We start from the raw sequence: 16,142 nt of genomic DNA on the forward strand, positions 1-16,142 counted from the left end.
ATAAATAAATAAGATAATGGCTCAGACATTGTGCCTAGCAGAGTTAGTGCTATTATTATTACCTTTACTGTTAAGAACACTCACTTTGATCTATAAACCAACTGAAAACAGCTAACTTCAAGAATCCAGATCTTTTTTTGCTTTTGTTTTTTCTTCCCTGTAGCTCAGAGCTGACCTGGAATTCACATTGTAGTCTCAGGGTGGCCTCAAACTCATGGCGATCCTCCAACCTCTGCCTCCCAAGTGCTGGGATAAAAGGCGTGTGCCACCACGCTGGCTTGAGCCTCTTCCTTTTTGCATTGTTAGTGATCTAGGCTCTTCCCTCTCTGTGGCCTCTTTGAGTTGTTTCTAATTTATTAGTTTAGGACATAATGAATGAAGTTTTAGTTAATAGTTGCTACATTCTTATCCCTTTTAGATCATTGAGCAAAAGCTGAAACAATAAATTTAATTAAATGAACTTCAGTGAAAAGTGAACTAGATTTCAAAAAGAATACTCCGGAGGCTAGGAAGATGGCTCAGCAGTTAAATGCACTTGTTTGCAAAGCCTGCCAGCCTGAGTTCATTTGCCTAGTACACATGTAAAACGAGTACAATGTGGAACATGCATCTGGAGTTAGTTTGCAGTAGCAAGTGGCCCTGTCATGCCCATTCATTCTTTTCTCTCTCTCGCTGATAAATAAATAAATAAATGAAATTATATTTAAAACAACACCAAGCTGGGGCTGGAGAGATAGCTCAGTGATTAAGGCACTTGCCTATGAAGCCTAAGGACCCAGGTTCGATTCCCAGGACTCATGTAAGCCAGATGCACAAGGTAGTGCCATATATCTGGAGTTCATTTGCAATGGCTAGAGGCCATGGCATGCCCATTCTCTCTATCTGCTTCTGTTTCTCTCTCTCTAATAAATAAATAAGATATTTAAAAATAAATAAAATACACCAAGCTGGGCTTGGTGGTGCTCACCTTTAATCCTAGCACTTGGGAGGCAGAGGTAGGAGGATCATTGTGAGTTCAAGGCCATCCTGAGACTACATAGTGAATTCCAGGTTAGCCTGAGCTACAGTGAGACCCTACCTTGAAAAAAAAATACAGACCAAAGAGACAAGATGGCACACTTAAGGCTTCTAACAAGACACTACAATAGAAACTAAAACCTAAAATGTCTGACTCAGGCTGGAGAGATGGCTTAGCAGTTAAGGCATTTGCCTGCAAAGCCAAAGGACCTAGGTTTGATTCCCCAGGACCCATGTAATCCAGCTGCACAAGGGGCACATGTGTTTGGGGTTCATTTGCAGTGTCTGGAGACCCTGGCGTACCCATTCTCTCTGTCTCTCTTCTCTCTGTCTCTCTCTCTCTGCTTGCAAATAAATAAATAAAAATTTTAAAAATATATAAGTAAATAAAAATAAAATAAAATGGCTGACTCAAAGATATTTTTCATGTATGCATGCACATGTGTGTACAGTTATATGTGCCCTGTGCAGAGGCCAGAGTAGAACACTGAATGTCCTTCTCTATCAGTCTTCTACAGTGTTACCTTGAGGCAAATCTCTCACTTAACTTGAAGCTACTATTTTCCAGTCCATCTGGTATACTCATAAGCCCCAAAGATTCCCCTGTCTCTGCCTTCCTCAGCACTGGGGTACCAAGTGTGCATGGCCATACCTGGTAACAGTGCTCTCACCCACTGACCCATCTCTCCAAGCCCTTTCCAAGAGAAACAGCCCAATGGAAAGGGCTTGGAGAGAATTAAGGATGTCAATAGTTTACTCACAAAGAAATAAATATAAATGCCCAATAACTTATGAAAAGATGTCCAACTACACTAACACATAGGAAGTGAAAATATTAGCCACTTACAGTTTGTTGCATCTTGTAGAGCCACTGGTCCTCTTTACTTCACAATTACTTTATAGAAATAATTCATATTTCTGTATTTTAAAAGGTCTTTTTGTTGTTGTTGTTTGAGGTAGGGTTTCACTCTAACCCAGGCTAACTTACCACTCTGTAGTCCTAGGCTGGCTTTGAACTCGAACTCACAGTGGTCCTTCGACCTCAGCCTCCCAAGTGCTGGGTATGTGCCACCATGCCTGGCCAACCTAAAGTTCACTATGTAGTCTCAGGGTGGCTTCAAACTCACAGCAGTCTTCTTACCTCTGCTGCCAGAGTGCTGAGATTTAAAGGCATGTGCCACTACACTTGGCTTAAAGGGTCTACTTTTAAATTCATTTTTATTTGGGCTGGAGAGATAGCTCAGCAGTTAAGGCATTTGCCTGCAGAGTCTAACAACCCAGATTTGATTTCCTCAGTATCATGTAAAGCCAGATGCACAAAGTGATGTATGTGTCTGGTGTTTGTTTGCAAGGGCTAGAGGTCCTGGTAGGCCCATATAATCTCATTCTCAATCTCCCTCTCCCCCCCCTCCCTCCCTCCCTCCCTCCCTCCCTCCCTCCCCCCCTCCCTCCCTGCCCCCCCCTCTCTCTCTCTCTCTCTCTCCCCTTGCAAATAAATTTAAAAAAATTTTAAATTATTTTTTATTTTATTGTGGTGCTGAGCACTGAACCTAGGGCATTGCATACTAGGCAAGTTCTCTATCCCTGAGCTACATTCCTGGCCTTTGGTTTTTTGTTTGTTTGTTTGAGACAAGGCTTTATATGTAGCCCAAGCTGGCCCAGAACTGGTAATCTTCCTGTATCTATGGAGCACTAGTTACAGGCAGGGACTACATCCTGTGAAAGGCCTTTTTTTTTTCAAGGTAGGGTCTCACTCTAGCCCAGGCTGACCTGGAATTCACTATGTAGTCTATGGGTGAACTTGAATTCATGGCAATTCTCCTACCTCTGCCTCCCAAGCACTGGGATTAAAGGCATACACCACCATGCCTGACTAAAAGGCCTATTTTTTTTTTAAGACTTCAGAGTGTGGGTGGGACAAAATCATTATGACAACTACACATAGTCTTGGACTTACTTGAGATGGTTGCATTTATGATTTTTCAAACTGAAAATCTGTGCCTCGAATGCTGAGTTTTTTCCTTTCCCCAGGCTAGCAATATGCAATATACTTTCCTGGGATGCTGGGCCGTGGCAGCAAGCCAAGTTCTCAGTCAACCACATGATAGTGAAGGGAAACCTCCATTCCTTTGCAGACTCTACAGCAAACTGTGTTGCTAAACTGTGATATTCAGTAGGTGAGGTGCTTCAAACTCACTTTCAACTTCTGATAGTTCCAACTTCAACAATGGAACTCTGCTAAACATTTGTTTACATAAGATATAGATACCACACATAAACTCTTATTTATTTTTAATATCTTTATTTTTTATTTTAAACATTTGATGCATTTATTTGAGAGGGAGAAAGAGGCAAATAGAGAATAGGCACACCAGGGCCTCCAGCCACTGCAAACTAACTCCAGACACATGTGCCACCTTGTGCATGTAGCTTACGTAAGTCCTAGGGAATCGAATGAGGGTCCTTTAGCTTTACAGGCAAATGCCTTAAATCACTAAGCCATCTCCCCAGCCAACAATACATAAACTTTTAAAACATACTTATTTTCCCTGCCTCTTACCCTATTATTTCTACAATTTTTACTATATATGTTGGCAGTCTTCTAGAAGGGAATTAAGCAATAAAAATGAAAATATTAAAAGCAACCATGGGGCTGAAGAGATGGCTAGGAGGTTAAGGTGCTTGCCTGGAAAGCCAAAGGACCCAGGTTCAACTCCCCAAGACCCACATAAGCCAGATGCACATGGTAGCACATGAGTTTGGACCTCATTTGTGTACCCATTCTTTCTATTATCTATCTGCCTCTTCTCTCAGTCTCTCACATAAATAGATACAAATATTTTTTAAAAAGGAGGATCACTGTGAGTTCAAGTCCAGCCTGAGACTACACAGTGAATTCCAGGTCAGCCTGGGTTAGAGTGAGACCCTGCCTTGGGGGAAAAAAAAAAAAATACAGGGCTGTTGGGATGGCTTAATGGTTAAGGCACTTACAGGCAAAGACTAAGAACCATGGTTCAATTCCCTAATAGCTATATAAAGCCAGATTACAAAGTGGCACATGTGTCTGGAGTTTGTTTATAATGGCTAAAGGCTCTGGCAAGCTTTCTCATTCTCTCGCTTTCTATGTATCTCTCTCTCTCTTTCTGCCTCCCCCACCCCACCTCAAATAAATAGATAAATAAATAGCTGGGAGGTAGGATGATCACTGTGAGTTCAAAGCCAGCCCATAAGTGAATCCAGGTCAGCCTGAGCTAGAGTAGGTCCCTACCTTGAAAAAAAAAACCAAATACACATATATATGGCAAAGGGCAGGAGAAAGGTATTTAGGTGTTTAAGTTAAAAAAAGAAAAGAAAAGTGTGAGAAATGGGACACAGACAGGGCCTTGCAAAACAGCTACATGGGGATTATACAAAGGAAGCTCTCCCCAGGCATGGTGGTGCATGCCTTTAATCCCAGCATTCAGGAGGCAAAGATAGGCAGACTATAAAATCAAGGCCGCCCTGAGACTACACAGTGAATTCCAGGTCAGCCTGGGCTAGAGTGAAAACCTCAAAAAAACAAAAAAGAAAGGAAGATCTCAAGTTTCATGTCTTCCTTGGGAGATGAGATTTTATATATCCTGAAGGAAGAAGAAGAGTATGGAAGGACATTTTTGCAGAAATAATTTAAAAGGCGGAAAAGCCTAGCATACACTTTTAATCCCAGCACGAGAAGCTGAGGTAGTAGTATCATTGTGAGTTCTAGGTCAGCTTGGGCTGCAGAGTGAGTTCTAGGCCAGCCTAGGCTAGGCTACCTCAAAAAAACAAACAAACAAAAATAATAACAATAGAAAGGAGGGAAAAGTACATTCTATATCTTTACTAATCTTTCCTCTGGGAACCCTTTTATCCTAACAAAGTTTTACAGCTTGTGTGAAGGTATTGTATGAAATACTTTCTTAAAGTATGAGATATTTTCTTTAAAAATAGAATAAAAGCTAGGTGTAGTGACACATGACTATAATCTAAGCACCTGGGAGGCTGATGTAGGATACTGAGTTCAAGGGAAGCTTGAGTTATAACCATAAATTCCAGACCTGTCTCAAAGTAGTCACAAAAAAAAAAAAAAAAATCCCAGTATTTGCATTTTTTAACTAATAGTCACAAAGGGCTTAGAAATGTCAAGAATTTTTAATGAACCTTCTGGCCAAAAGCAGTAAAACAAAATCCCATTTCCACATTGCTATTGGTACTGTGTTGTGTTTATTCAGTTGTGATATACTCTGATCTTTATAAACCAACAGATTTCTGCTTACTTCTATTGATTAAATTTGGGTGGGTTTTCCTGTTTTAATTTCTTGAGAAAAATGAACATGGAAATATTTACTTCACTTGGTAAGAAGCCTGAAATATGATTCAGAGGTCACAACAGCTCATATTTTTCTGTAACTTTTGATGTTAAGCATGCAGGTGTCCCCCATACTCATTTTTTATAGTTTGCAAAATGCTAGAATGATAATTCTTTCATTAAAGTTGTTTTGATAAAGCAAACATTCAACAGATTCACTCTAGAAAACTAGCAAAAGAAAAAGGTTAAAGTTTTGGCACTGGTTTCTGTAAGCCAATTCATCTTTCAACTCCAAATCAGAAGGATATGGTTACAATAACAAGACAATGTAGTCAGGAGTCCCAGATTCAGTACAAGTTGTAGTGTCAGTAACTGAACACCAAACTATTATGCTATTGACCAAGACTGAACACTTCTGTGTCTAACTTGCTTCTGTTGGCCTGAAAAATGAGAAACAGATCCAGTATCTGATTTTAACTACAGTCTTTTCTTCGAGGCAAGGGAGGAGCTTCAAGCCAAATATAATAGGTGAAAGACACCTCCACATGTGCGCCAAGAGCCACCGATCCTCACTGCCATAATTTATAGTACAAATGCTCCAGCATGCTACAGAAGATACAGTGAAGAAAAGCTGAGGGCCAATGACAAATGAAACACTAAGGGTATCTAAAAATTGAAAAAAGGCTAGAGAGATGGCTCAGCAGTTAAGGCACTTGCTTGCAATGACTAACAACCTAATTCCCCAGTACTCCCATAAAGCCAGATGCACAAAGTGGTGCATATAGCTGGAGTTCATTTGCAATGGCTAGGGCCTTGGCACTCCCATTCTCTTCTCTTTTCTCTCTCTGTCCTTGCAAGTAAGTTAAAAAGAAGAAGAAGAAGAAGAAGAATACGGAGCCAGGCGTGGAGGCACACACCTTTAATCCCTGCACTTGGGAGGCAGAGGTATGAGGATTGCCATGAGTTCGAGGCCACCCTGAAACTACAGAGTTCCAGGTCAGCCTGAGCTAGAGAAAAAAAAAAAAAAAAAAATTGAAAGAAGGGCTGGAGAGATGGCTTAGTGGTTAGGGTGCTTGCCTTCAAAGTCTAATGACCCAGGTTCATTCCCCAGTACTCACATAAAGCCAGATGCCCAAAATGGTGTATGCATTTGGAATACATTTGCAGTGGCCAGAGGTCCTGGTGCTCCCAGTCTCTATCTCTCTGCTTGCAAATAATAAATAAATTAATTAATTTAAAAAAAAGAATAGGAAGAAGCTGGGCATGGTGGTGCATGCCTTCAGTCCCAGCATTCAGATGGCAGAGGCAGGAGGATCACTGTGAGTTTGAGGCCAGTCTAGGACTACAGAGTGAGTTCCAGGTCAACATGAGCTAGAGTGAGACCCTATCTTAATTTAAAAACAAAAAACAAAAAACAGGGAAGGGAGGAAGGGAGGGAGAGAGGGAGGGAGGGAGGAAATACACACAAGACTCCCCATTGTCCTTTTATTCTGCTACTGCCTAGAATCATGAAACTACCATTTCAATAGGTGAGAAAGAGCTGAATATCAACTATTTCATGTGGCTCAACCTACCAGTAGGAAATGTTGCCAGTTTTTTTTAGACAAGATCTCACTACATAAGCCCAAGCTGGCCTCAAACTTGCAATTCTCCTGCCTCAGTTCCATTGCTGTGATTACAGGTATTAAGCACCATTCCCGACTATTGCCACATTTTTACTATTGATGATCTATTCATTTGTTTTGTTTTTTTCAAGGTAGAGTCTCACTCTAGCCCAGGCTAACCTGGCACTCATTCTATAGTCCCAGGCGAGCTTTGAGTTCACAGCGATCTGCCTACCTCTGCCTCCCAAGTGCCAGGATTAAAGGCATGTGCCACCATGCCTGATCTATTTTTTTGTTTTGGGTTGTTCTGTTTTTGTTTCAAAGAAACATGGAGGGAAAGGTAGGTCTTTTAGGAAGAAAGTATCTAAACTCACATAAGAGATGAAGAGATGGTTTAGTAGTTAAGGCACTTGCATGCAAAACCTAATGACACTAGTTCAATTCCCCAGTGCCCATGTAAAGGCAGGTACACAAACTGGCACATGCATCTGGAGTTCATTTACAGGGGCTGGAGACCCTGGTTGTGTTCATTCTATCTGCCGTCTCTCAAGATCTCTCTGCTTGCAAATAAATATTTTTAGAACCCACATAAAAGCAACAGAAACTTAAAAGGACAAATTAGCCTCTTAAGAAATTTTCTAAATAAACAACTCCATTTCTTTTTTTCCAAAAACTCTGTACTGTCACCAATAGTTCATGGAAGATATATTTTTCTTTTTAAAAAATATATTTTATTTATTTATTTGAGAGAGAGAAAAAGGCAGAGAGAGAGAAAAAAAAATGGGCCTCCAAGGCCTCTAACCACTGCAAACCAACTCCAGATGCATGCGCCCTCTTGTGCATCTGGCTTATGTGGGTCCTGGAGAGTAGTAGAACTGGGATCCTTTGGCTTTGTGGGCAAACACCTTAACTGCTAAGCAATCGCTCCCACCAGGAAGATATATTTTTCTATAGGAAGAAAAAAGAAGCAAGCCAGGTGTGGTGGTGCACACCTTTAATCCCTGCACTGGAGGCAGATGTAGGAGGATTGCTATGAGTTGAAGGCCACCCTGACATGACATAATGAATTCCAGGTCAGCCTGCCTAAAGTGAAACCCTACCTTGGAAAAAAGAGAGAGCAAGAGAGAAAGGGGCGGGGGGTGGAGGGATTCCTGCAGCCAGGGAAGGGATAATGAGGACTTAGATGCCAGGCTTCAGCTTCTCTAAAATCCCCACTGGTTCCAGTACTAACAATTTATTAGCATCTGTAACAGATCTTATTCTACCTATATCCACTTGCATTTTATATCATCCTGCTGCCAAATTCATAAATAATTTGTAGTCTGTAGGAACAGTCATTAACTGTCATTGGACCTACACTGAAAATAAAAAGCCCAACCCCTTCACTATATATAGCACATGTTTTGCAGAAGCACATTTGCTTGCCTCCCACATGCCCCAGAATTGCTCTCTGCTGCAGTGTTACTCAACCACACCTCAATTTGGTTCCTCTTTTCCAATATGATATCCTAGGGAAAGAATGTTAAGAAAACAATTTAAAGGTTTTTAATTCGGCCCCACAAAGGACCCATATAATTTTAAATTACATAGCTCAAGCACTTGCTCTGCTATTTTATATTTTTTGTTTTTTCGAGGTACAGTCTTGCTCTAGCCCAGGCTGGCCTTGAATTCACAGCGATCCTCCTACATCTGCCTCACAAGTGCTGGGATTAAAGGTGTGTACTTTTTTTTTGGTTTTTCAAGGTAGGGTCTCACTCTAGCCCAGGCTGACCTGGAATTCACTCTGTAGTCTCAGGGTGGCCTCAAACTCACGGCAATCCTCCTACCTCTGCCTCCCGAGTGCTGGGATTAAAGGCGTGTGCCACCACGCCCGGCTGGAGCTTTTAACTGTTTTTAGAACATTCCAAATGGTATACCAAAACTTTTAATGGTTTTATTTTCACTCAAATACAAGAAATATTGATGTTTTCCAACAGAAATTAGACTGTGAATTAGCAGACCTATCTTATAAGTGTGTTTATATGTCTAATATAATACTTTCCAGATATGTGATTTAATGTTGGCAAAATTTGCAGATGGGGATATTTCACTTCAAACTTAAGTGCACATTTTTTCCTGAGAAACTGAAATCATATACTAATAATCTTTACTCTAGTCACAGCCAATGTGGTTTATCCAGTTACAGCAGCTTTAGAACCTACTATCTACTTTTGGCACCTTTTTCTGCCTCCAATAATGATGTTCCTTAATCAAATATGGGTTATATATCCAGCTCCTTTACTGATTTCATCATACATGTCATCAATAATGTAATTCAGAACCAAATAAATCTACCAAAACCACACAATAAATCATTGATCATCAGCAATTTTAAAGAACACACATAAGTAAATACCTATTTATTAATGCTTTAATAATATCTATTTAAGCATTATTTTCTTTTTCAAGAGCTGTTATTGCTAAATTTTGGACTATATAAAAAGTATTTCAAGGAAGGGCTAGAGAGGTGGCTTAGCAGTTAAGGCACTTGCTTGCAAAGCCTAAGGACCCAGGTTTGATTCACCAATACCCATGTAAGCCAGATGTACAACAGGGTGGCGCGTGCATCTAGAGTTCATTTTAAAAACTTGAACAGGGCTGGAGAGATGGCTTAGCGGTTAAGCGCTTGCCTGTGAAGCCTAAGGACCCCAGTTCGAGGCTCGGTTCCCCAGGTCCCACGTTAGCCAGATGCACAAGGGGGCGCACGCGTCTGGAGTTCGTTTGCAGAGGCTGGAAGCCCTGGCGCGCCCATTCTCTCTCTCCCTCTACCTGTCTTTCTCTCTGTATCTGTCACTCTCAAATAAATAAAAAAATAAAAATAAAAATTTAAAAAAAAAAAAAACTTGAACAGTTTCTTATCTCTTCCTTTCATGGAAAGGACAATAGGACTGATTTGATGATACCTCTTCCTCAGTCTTGCTCTTAGCTTTACCATAGATTCAAATGTCTCCTGTCAAGTAGAGATAAAAAACCTCAACCAGGGGTGGCACATGCACACCTTTAATCCCAGCACTTGGGAGGCTGAAGTAAGAAGATGAATTTATATTCAAGGCCATCCTGGGCTAGAATGATAATCTGCCTCAAAAGACTCCTTTCTTTCCCCCCCCCAAAAAGCCTAACTTTATTTGTAAAAGTAGTATATATATATATATATATATCTTCTTTTAAATGTTTTTACTGTACCAGGGCCTCCAGCTGAACTCCAGACACATGTGCCACCTTGTCCATGTAGCTTACATGGGTCCTGGAGAATTGAACTTGGGTTCTTTGGCTTTGCAGACAAGTTCCTTAACTGATAAGCCTTCTCTCCAGCTTGGTAGTAGATATCTTAATTTGTGTGTTAGCACTAAAATGCAGGGTATGCTATAGCATATTGACTGTCTCTCCAAAGATTACGTGTTAAAGGCTTGGGCCAGGTTGGTGTTAGTGGGTGATGGTGGAAACTCTTAAAGAGGAAGAACCTGGGGAGCCTTATGTTATCAGGGGCATGCTCATGAAGGAGATAGAGAGACTCAACCCTCTTTCTCTTCATTTCTTTTACATCCTGGACATGAGGTAACAGCTTTGCCCCACTGTATACTCCATACTGCAGACCCAAAAGCAGCAGGGCCAATACATCAGACACTAAAACCTCCAAAACTATGAGCAAAGGAGAGCTAACACAGGGTGCTATCCAATCTCTCATTATTCCCACTAGTTACTTTTCAAATGACTGCAATCAAATGCCTGAAAAAGCAACTTAAGAGAGGAATGGTTTGTTTTAGCTTACAGTTCCAGGGTATAGTCAGTCCATCATAATATCAGCAGCATGAAGCAGCTGGTTACCTTGTATCCTCTGTTAAGAAGCAGAACCAATGAATACTGATGTTTAGCTTGCTTTCTCCTCTTTATTTAGTCCAGAACCCCAGCCCATAGGATACTACCACCCATAGTTAGGGTGGGTCAATTAACCTAATCCAGAAACTCCCTCACATACATATGCCCAGAAGATTTATTTCCCAAGTGATTTTATATTTGACAAGTTGACTACTGAGATTAACCATCATATCCACTAACCATGAAGTTAAAAAAAAAAATGGACTGAACACCATAAATGATGAAATTAGATCCAGATCTTCCCTATCTTCTAGAAACAGCTCACAAAGGCTAAAAGAATCCAAATGATGGACTCTGCTGGAGACATGGCCATGGAAAAGAAATGGTACCCTGTTGCAGCTGAAGCCTTGTAGTGGGCCATGATGTGCTCATATTTTCAACATAATTCTTCTTCTAAATCATCCTATTTTCCCATCAATAATAGGACAGCTTATGCAAGGCCTAGGAACATTTCTTTTTTCTTTTCTTTTTCTTTTTTTAATGGGCATGTCAGGACCTTCAGCCTCTGCAAATGAACTCCAGATACATGTGCCACTTTGTGTATCTGGCTTACATGAGCCCTGGGGAATTGAACCCAGGGCCTTTGGCTCTGCGGAAAGCTCCTTAACCACTAAGATACCTCTCCAGCCCCCTAGAAGAAGTAAGTAAAAGAAATAAATAAAATTTAAAAATAAAAATAGGCTGGTCATGGTGGTGCATGCCTTTAATCCCAGCACTTGGGAGGCAGAGAGGTAGAGGGCTCACTGTCAGTTCAAGGCTAGCCTGGGACTACAGAGTTCCAAGTCAGCCTAGACATGAGTGAGACCTTACATCAAAACTAATAATAATAGCCGGGTGTGGTGGCGCACGCCTTTAATCCCAGCACTCAGGAGGCAGAGGTAGGACTGCCGTGAGTTTTCGAGGCAACCCTGAGACTCTATAGTGAATTCCAGGCCAGCCTGGGCTAGATTGAGGCCTTCCCTTGGAAAAACAATAATAATAAGAAGGAGGAGGAGGAGGTAGGTGTGGTGATGCATGCCTTTAATCCCAGCACTTAAAAGGAAGAAGTAGGAGGATCACTAAGAGTTCAAGGCCAGTCTGAGACTACATAGTGAATTCCAGATCATTCTGGGCTAAACTAAGACCTTACCTTGAAAAACAAAAAGAAAACGGGCATTTATGTGCAGCATCAGTAGACTCTGGTGCACCATAATCCCCCACACACATATACACATAGATAGATAGATGACAGACAGATAGATGATAGATAACATAAGCAAATTAACCTCAGGTAGGAATGACTTAGAACTGTAACTTTTCAATTTTTCTTTTCTTTTTATTTATTTATTTATTTGACAGAGAAAGAGAGAGAAAGGGTGTGCCAGGGCCTCCACTGCAAACAAACTCCAGACGTGTGCACCCACTTGTGCATCTGGCTAATGTGGGTCCTGGGGAATTGAACGTGGGTCCTTTAGCTTTGCAGGTAAATGCCTTAACTGCTAAGCCATCCCTCCAGCCCCTAGAACTGTAACTTTTAACTCAGCCAATCATTCATCTTGGCAAATGTGGTATGTCAGAGCACTGGATCACTTATGTAAGCCTAGATCAAGTGGTTTCTCTCAGGAGCTAACCTTTCTGAAAAGACTGAACAAAAAAATGACACTCAGCCTTTTTTCACCTTCAAAGTTTCCATGATGCTTCAGCACTGATGTCATTTGATAAAGCTCAATGATAAATATTACATATGAATAATGTTTAAGTGTTTTAAATTATGCATAAGCCCAACACTGTTCAATATAAGCAAAAGTAAGAGGGGTCTGACTCAGTAACTGTTCCATCACAGTTCAAACTTTTTAAAAATATATCTTATTTATTTATTTGAGAGAGAAAAGAGGCAGACAGGAAGACAGAGAGAGAGAGAATGGACATGCCAGAGCCTACAGCCACTGCAAACCAACTCCAGATGTATGTGCCCCCTTATACATCTGGCTAAGGTGGGTCCTGTAGAGTCGAACTGGGATCCTTTGGATTTGCAGGCAAGCACCTTAACCACTGAGCCATCTCTCCAGCCCTGTTTTTTAAAATATAAATAAATAAAGTTTTACTTATTTGAGAGAAAGAGGGGGAGAAAGGCAGATAGAGAAATAGAATAGGGGGTGCACTAGGGCCTCCAGCCACTGCAAACAAACTCCAGATGCAAGTGCCATCTTGTGTTTCTCTGGCTTATGTGGGTACTGATGAACTGAACTTGGGTCCTTACACTTCCCAGCAAGCATCTTAACCACAGAGCAATCTCTCCAGCCCTCAGACTTGGTTTTTGATGGTGGTGATGGTAAAGAAACAATTCAAGCATCACACACCTTCATACCTTTGTCATATCAAAATGTTCATCACGGAGCCAGACATGGTGGCACACATCTTTAATCCCAGCACTTGGGAGGCACAGGTAGGCGGATCACTGTGAGTTCAAGGCCATATATACTGAATTCCAGGCCAGCCTGGACTAGAGTGAAATCCTATCTCGGGGAAAAAAAAAAGTTTGTCATCCATGTACTTTGTTTTGATTGTTTTAAGTCACAGAACCATCTGAAGGTCCTTGAGTACTTCTCCCATGTATCATTTATTCCCCTCTTTCTTTCAGATCACCACCAGCTTAGGCTCTGAAAAAGAGAATGGGACAGGTGCTAGAGAAATGGCTCAGCAGTTGTAGCAGGCAGGTTCACCCAACCAACAGCAGCTTTTGAGGAAAAAAAAAAAAAAAGCGGGGGGGGGGACGGTATTTTGGCTTATAGACTTGAGAGGAAGCTCCATAATGGCAGGGGAAAACAATGGCATGAGCAGAGGGTGGACATCACCCACTGGCCAACATAAGGTGGACATTAGCAACAGGAGAGTGTTGCAAACACTGGCAAGGGGAAACTGGCTATAATACCCATAAGCCCACCCCCAACAACACACTGCCTCCAAGAGGCATTAATTCCCAAATCTCTATCAGCTGGGGACCTAGCATTCAGAACACTGAAGTTTATGGGAGACACCTGAATCAAACCACATTTCGCCTCTGGCCCCAATAAGTAGATAACCATTCATGATGTAAAATGTAATGCATTCAGTCCCTTTAAAAGTCCCCATATTTTTATAAATCCTAATGATGTTCAAACATTCCCATAGTCCAAGATCTTTTAAATGAAGTATAATACCAAAAAAATCCCCCCAAAAAATCCATAATGACACAGAATAAACATTCACACTGCAAAAGATGGCATTGGGGATAGCAAAGAAATATTCAACCAATACAAGATTTAAAACAACCAGGGCAAACATCCAATTCTGTAGCTCCAAGTCCAACAACTCAGTGACAAATCTCCAAGTCTTATAATTCTAACCAGCAATGTCTCTGGAGTTCCAATTCTGTCCCTCCAGCTTGGCTACTCACAGTCCTGGAAAACTTCATCTGGGGCCGGCAGCTCTCCTTAGCAACCATCTCATGGTCCCAGCATCTCCATTGGGTCTCCATGCAGGCATCCAGCAAACCTGCTTCACACTGTCCATGGCCATTTCCAAAACACAAAACCACGTTGCAAATTCAACGATCCTCTCTTTCCTGCATTTCTTATACCCCACAATACCAGCTAGGGTGCCAATTTGTTAATCCAAGGGGGAATAAAGAAGACATTGAATGAAGAACAGGATACTCCATGAGCACTCAGGTACCTTCAAGAGATTCTACATTCTTCCTGTTGTCCCAGTGCAGGTCAGCTGGCCCAATCTCAAAGGTTATAATCTCTCATTTGCAGCTAAATGGGCAGCAGTTTGGGCCCAAAGCTTTCACTTCTGTGCCATATCCCTCTGCTCACATCAGTCCATTTTTATGCAAAGCAATCCTGCACAAATTCTCAGGACAGGGGCATAACAGCAAGCCTCTCACACAAATTGCTTCTAGTCCAGTCCAAGCAAAGCTCTTTCTCACCCTCATAAGCTAAACCTCACAGTCCATAGTTCTTATACATTCATGTCTTTTAACTCTGACCAGAATAGTCCATCAAGTTGTACTTACAGCACTGCAAAGAATCTCGTAGGCCAAGATTTCAACTCCTCCCACATTCCTATTGAAAATCAGCTCCAAAAGGCCAAAGCCACACAGTCAGGTGTCTAGCAGCAACACCACTCTTGGTACCAACATTACTGAAGCAATCAGGTTCACATTGCTGACAGAAATCACTCGACCAAGAGCAGCTTTGGGGGGAAATAAAAAGGTTTATTTTGGCTTAAAGACTTGAGGGGAAGCTCCATGATGGCAGGGGAAAACGATGGCATGAGCAGAGAGTGGACATCACCCCCTGGCCAACTTAAAGTGGACAATAGCAAAAGGAGAGTGTGTGAAACACTGGCAAGGAGAATCTGGCTATAATACCCATAAGCCCACCCCCAACAATGTACTACCTCCAAGAGGCGTTAATTTCCAAGTCTTCATCATCTGGGAACCATCAGAATACCAAACTTTATAGGGGACACCTGAATCAAACCACCACAGCAGTTAAAGGCACTCGCTTGCAAAGCCTGATGGCCCAGATTCAATTTCCTAGTACCCATGTAAAGCTAGATGCATAACATGGCACAGCTTTTGGAGTCCATTTGTCATGGCAGGAGGCCTTGATCATTCATATTCACTATCTTTCTGTCTACCATTCTCTCTTTCTCTCTCACTCTCTCTCTCTCAAATAAAAATATTAAAGAAAAAAAGAAAACAGGACAGCTGCCACAGCCTATAAAAAAAGCTTGTGGCAAAGGTTGGGGGGGGGGCAAAAAAAAAAAAGAAACAGGCTTGGGCTGGAAAGATGGTTCAGTGGTAAAAGGCACTTGCTTACAAAGCCTAACAGACCAGGTTCAATTCCCCAAAACCCACATAAAGCCAGATGCAAAGAGTGGAACAGGTGTCTGGCAATTTTTACAGTGACAGAAGGCCTGGTGTGCCCATACTCACTCTCTGTGCTGGTGCTTCTCTCTCAAATTAATTAACTAGTTATTTAAAATAAATGAGTGAATAGGGTTATATATTAACATATAACTTATGAACTTTGAAGATGACTCATTGGTTAAATGTGCTTGTTTGTAAAGCCTGCCAGCCAGGGTTCAATTCCTCAATGCCCATGAAGAGCCAGATGCACAATGTAGAGCATGCATTTGGAGTTTCTTTGTAGTAGCAAGAGGCCCTGATATGCCCATATTGTCTTTCACATCCTCCCACCCTCTCTAATAAATAAATAAAAGAATTTTAAGGTGGTTGGGTGACACATACT

At 41.4% G+C, this 16,142-nt stretch overlaps 1 protein-coding gene across 4 annotated transcripts in view; it reads right to left on the reverse strand.

Annotated features, from left to right (window-relative positions):
* The window catches only part of Septin11 (septin 11), a 110,872-nt gene that overhangs the window by 81,798 nt on the left and 12,932 nt on the right, over positions 1-16,142 (reverse strand). The window lies entirely within an intron of this gene.

The sequence above is a fragment of the Jaculus jaculus genome, chromosome 11 (genome assembly GCF_020740685.1).
Source record: "Jaculus jaculus isolate mJacJac1 chromosome 11, mJacJac1.mat.Y.cur, whole genome shotgun sequence".
NCBI classification, from domain to species: domain Eukaryota; kingdom Metazoa; phylum Chordata; class Mammalia; order Rodentia; family Dipodidae; genus Jaculus; species Jaculus jaculus.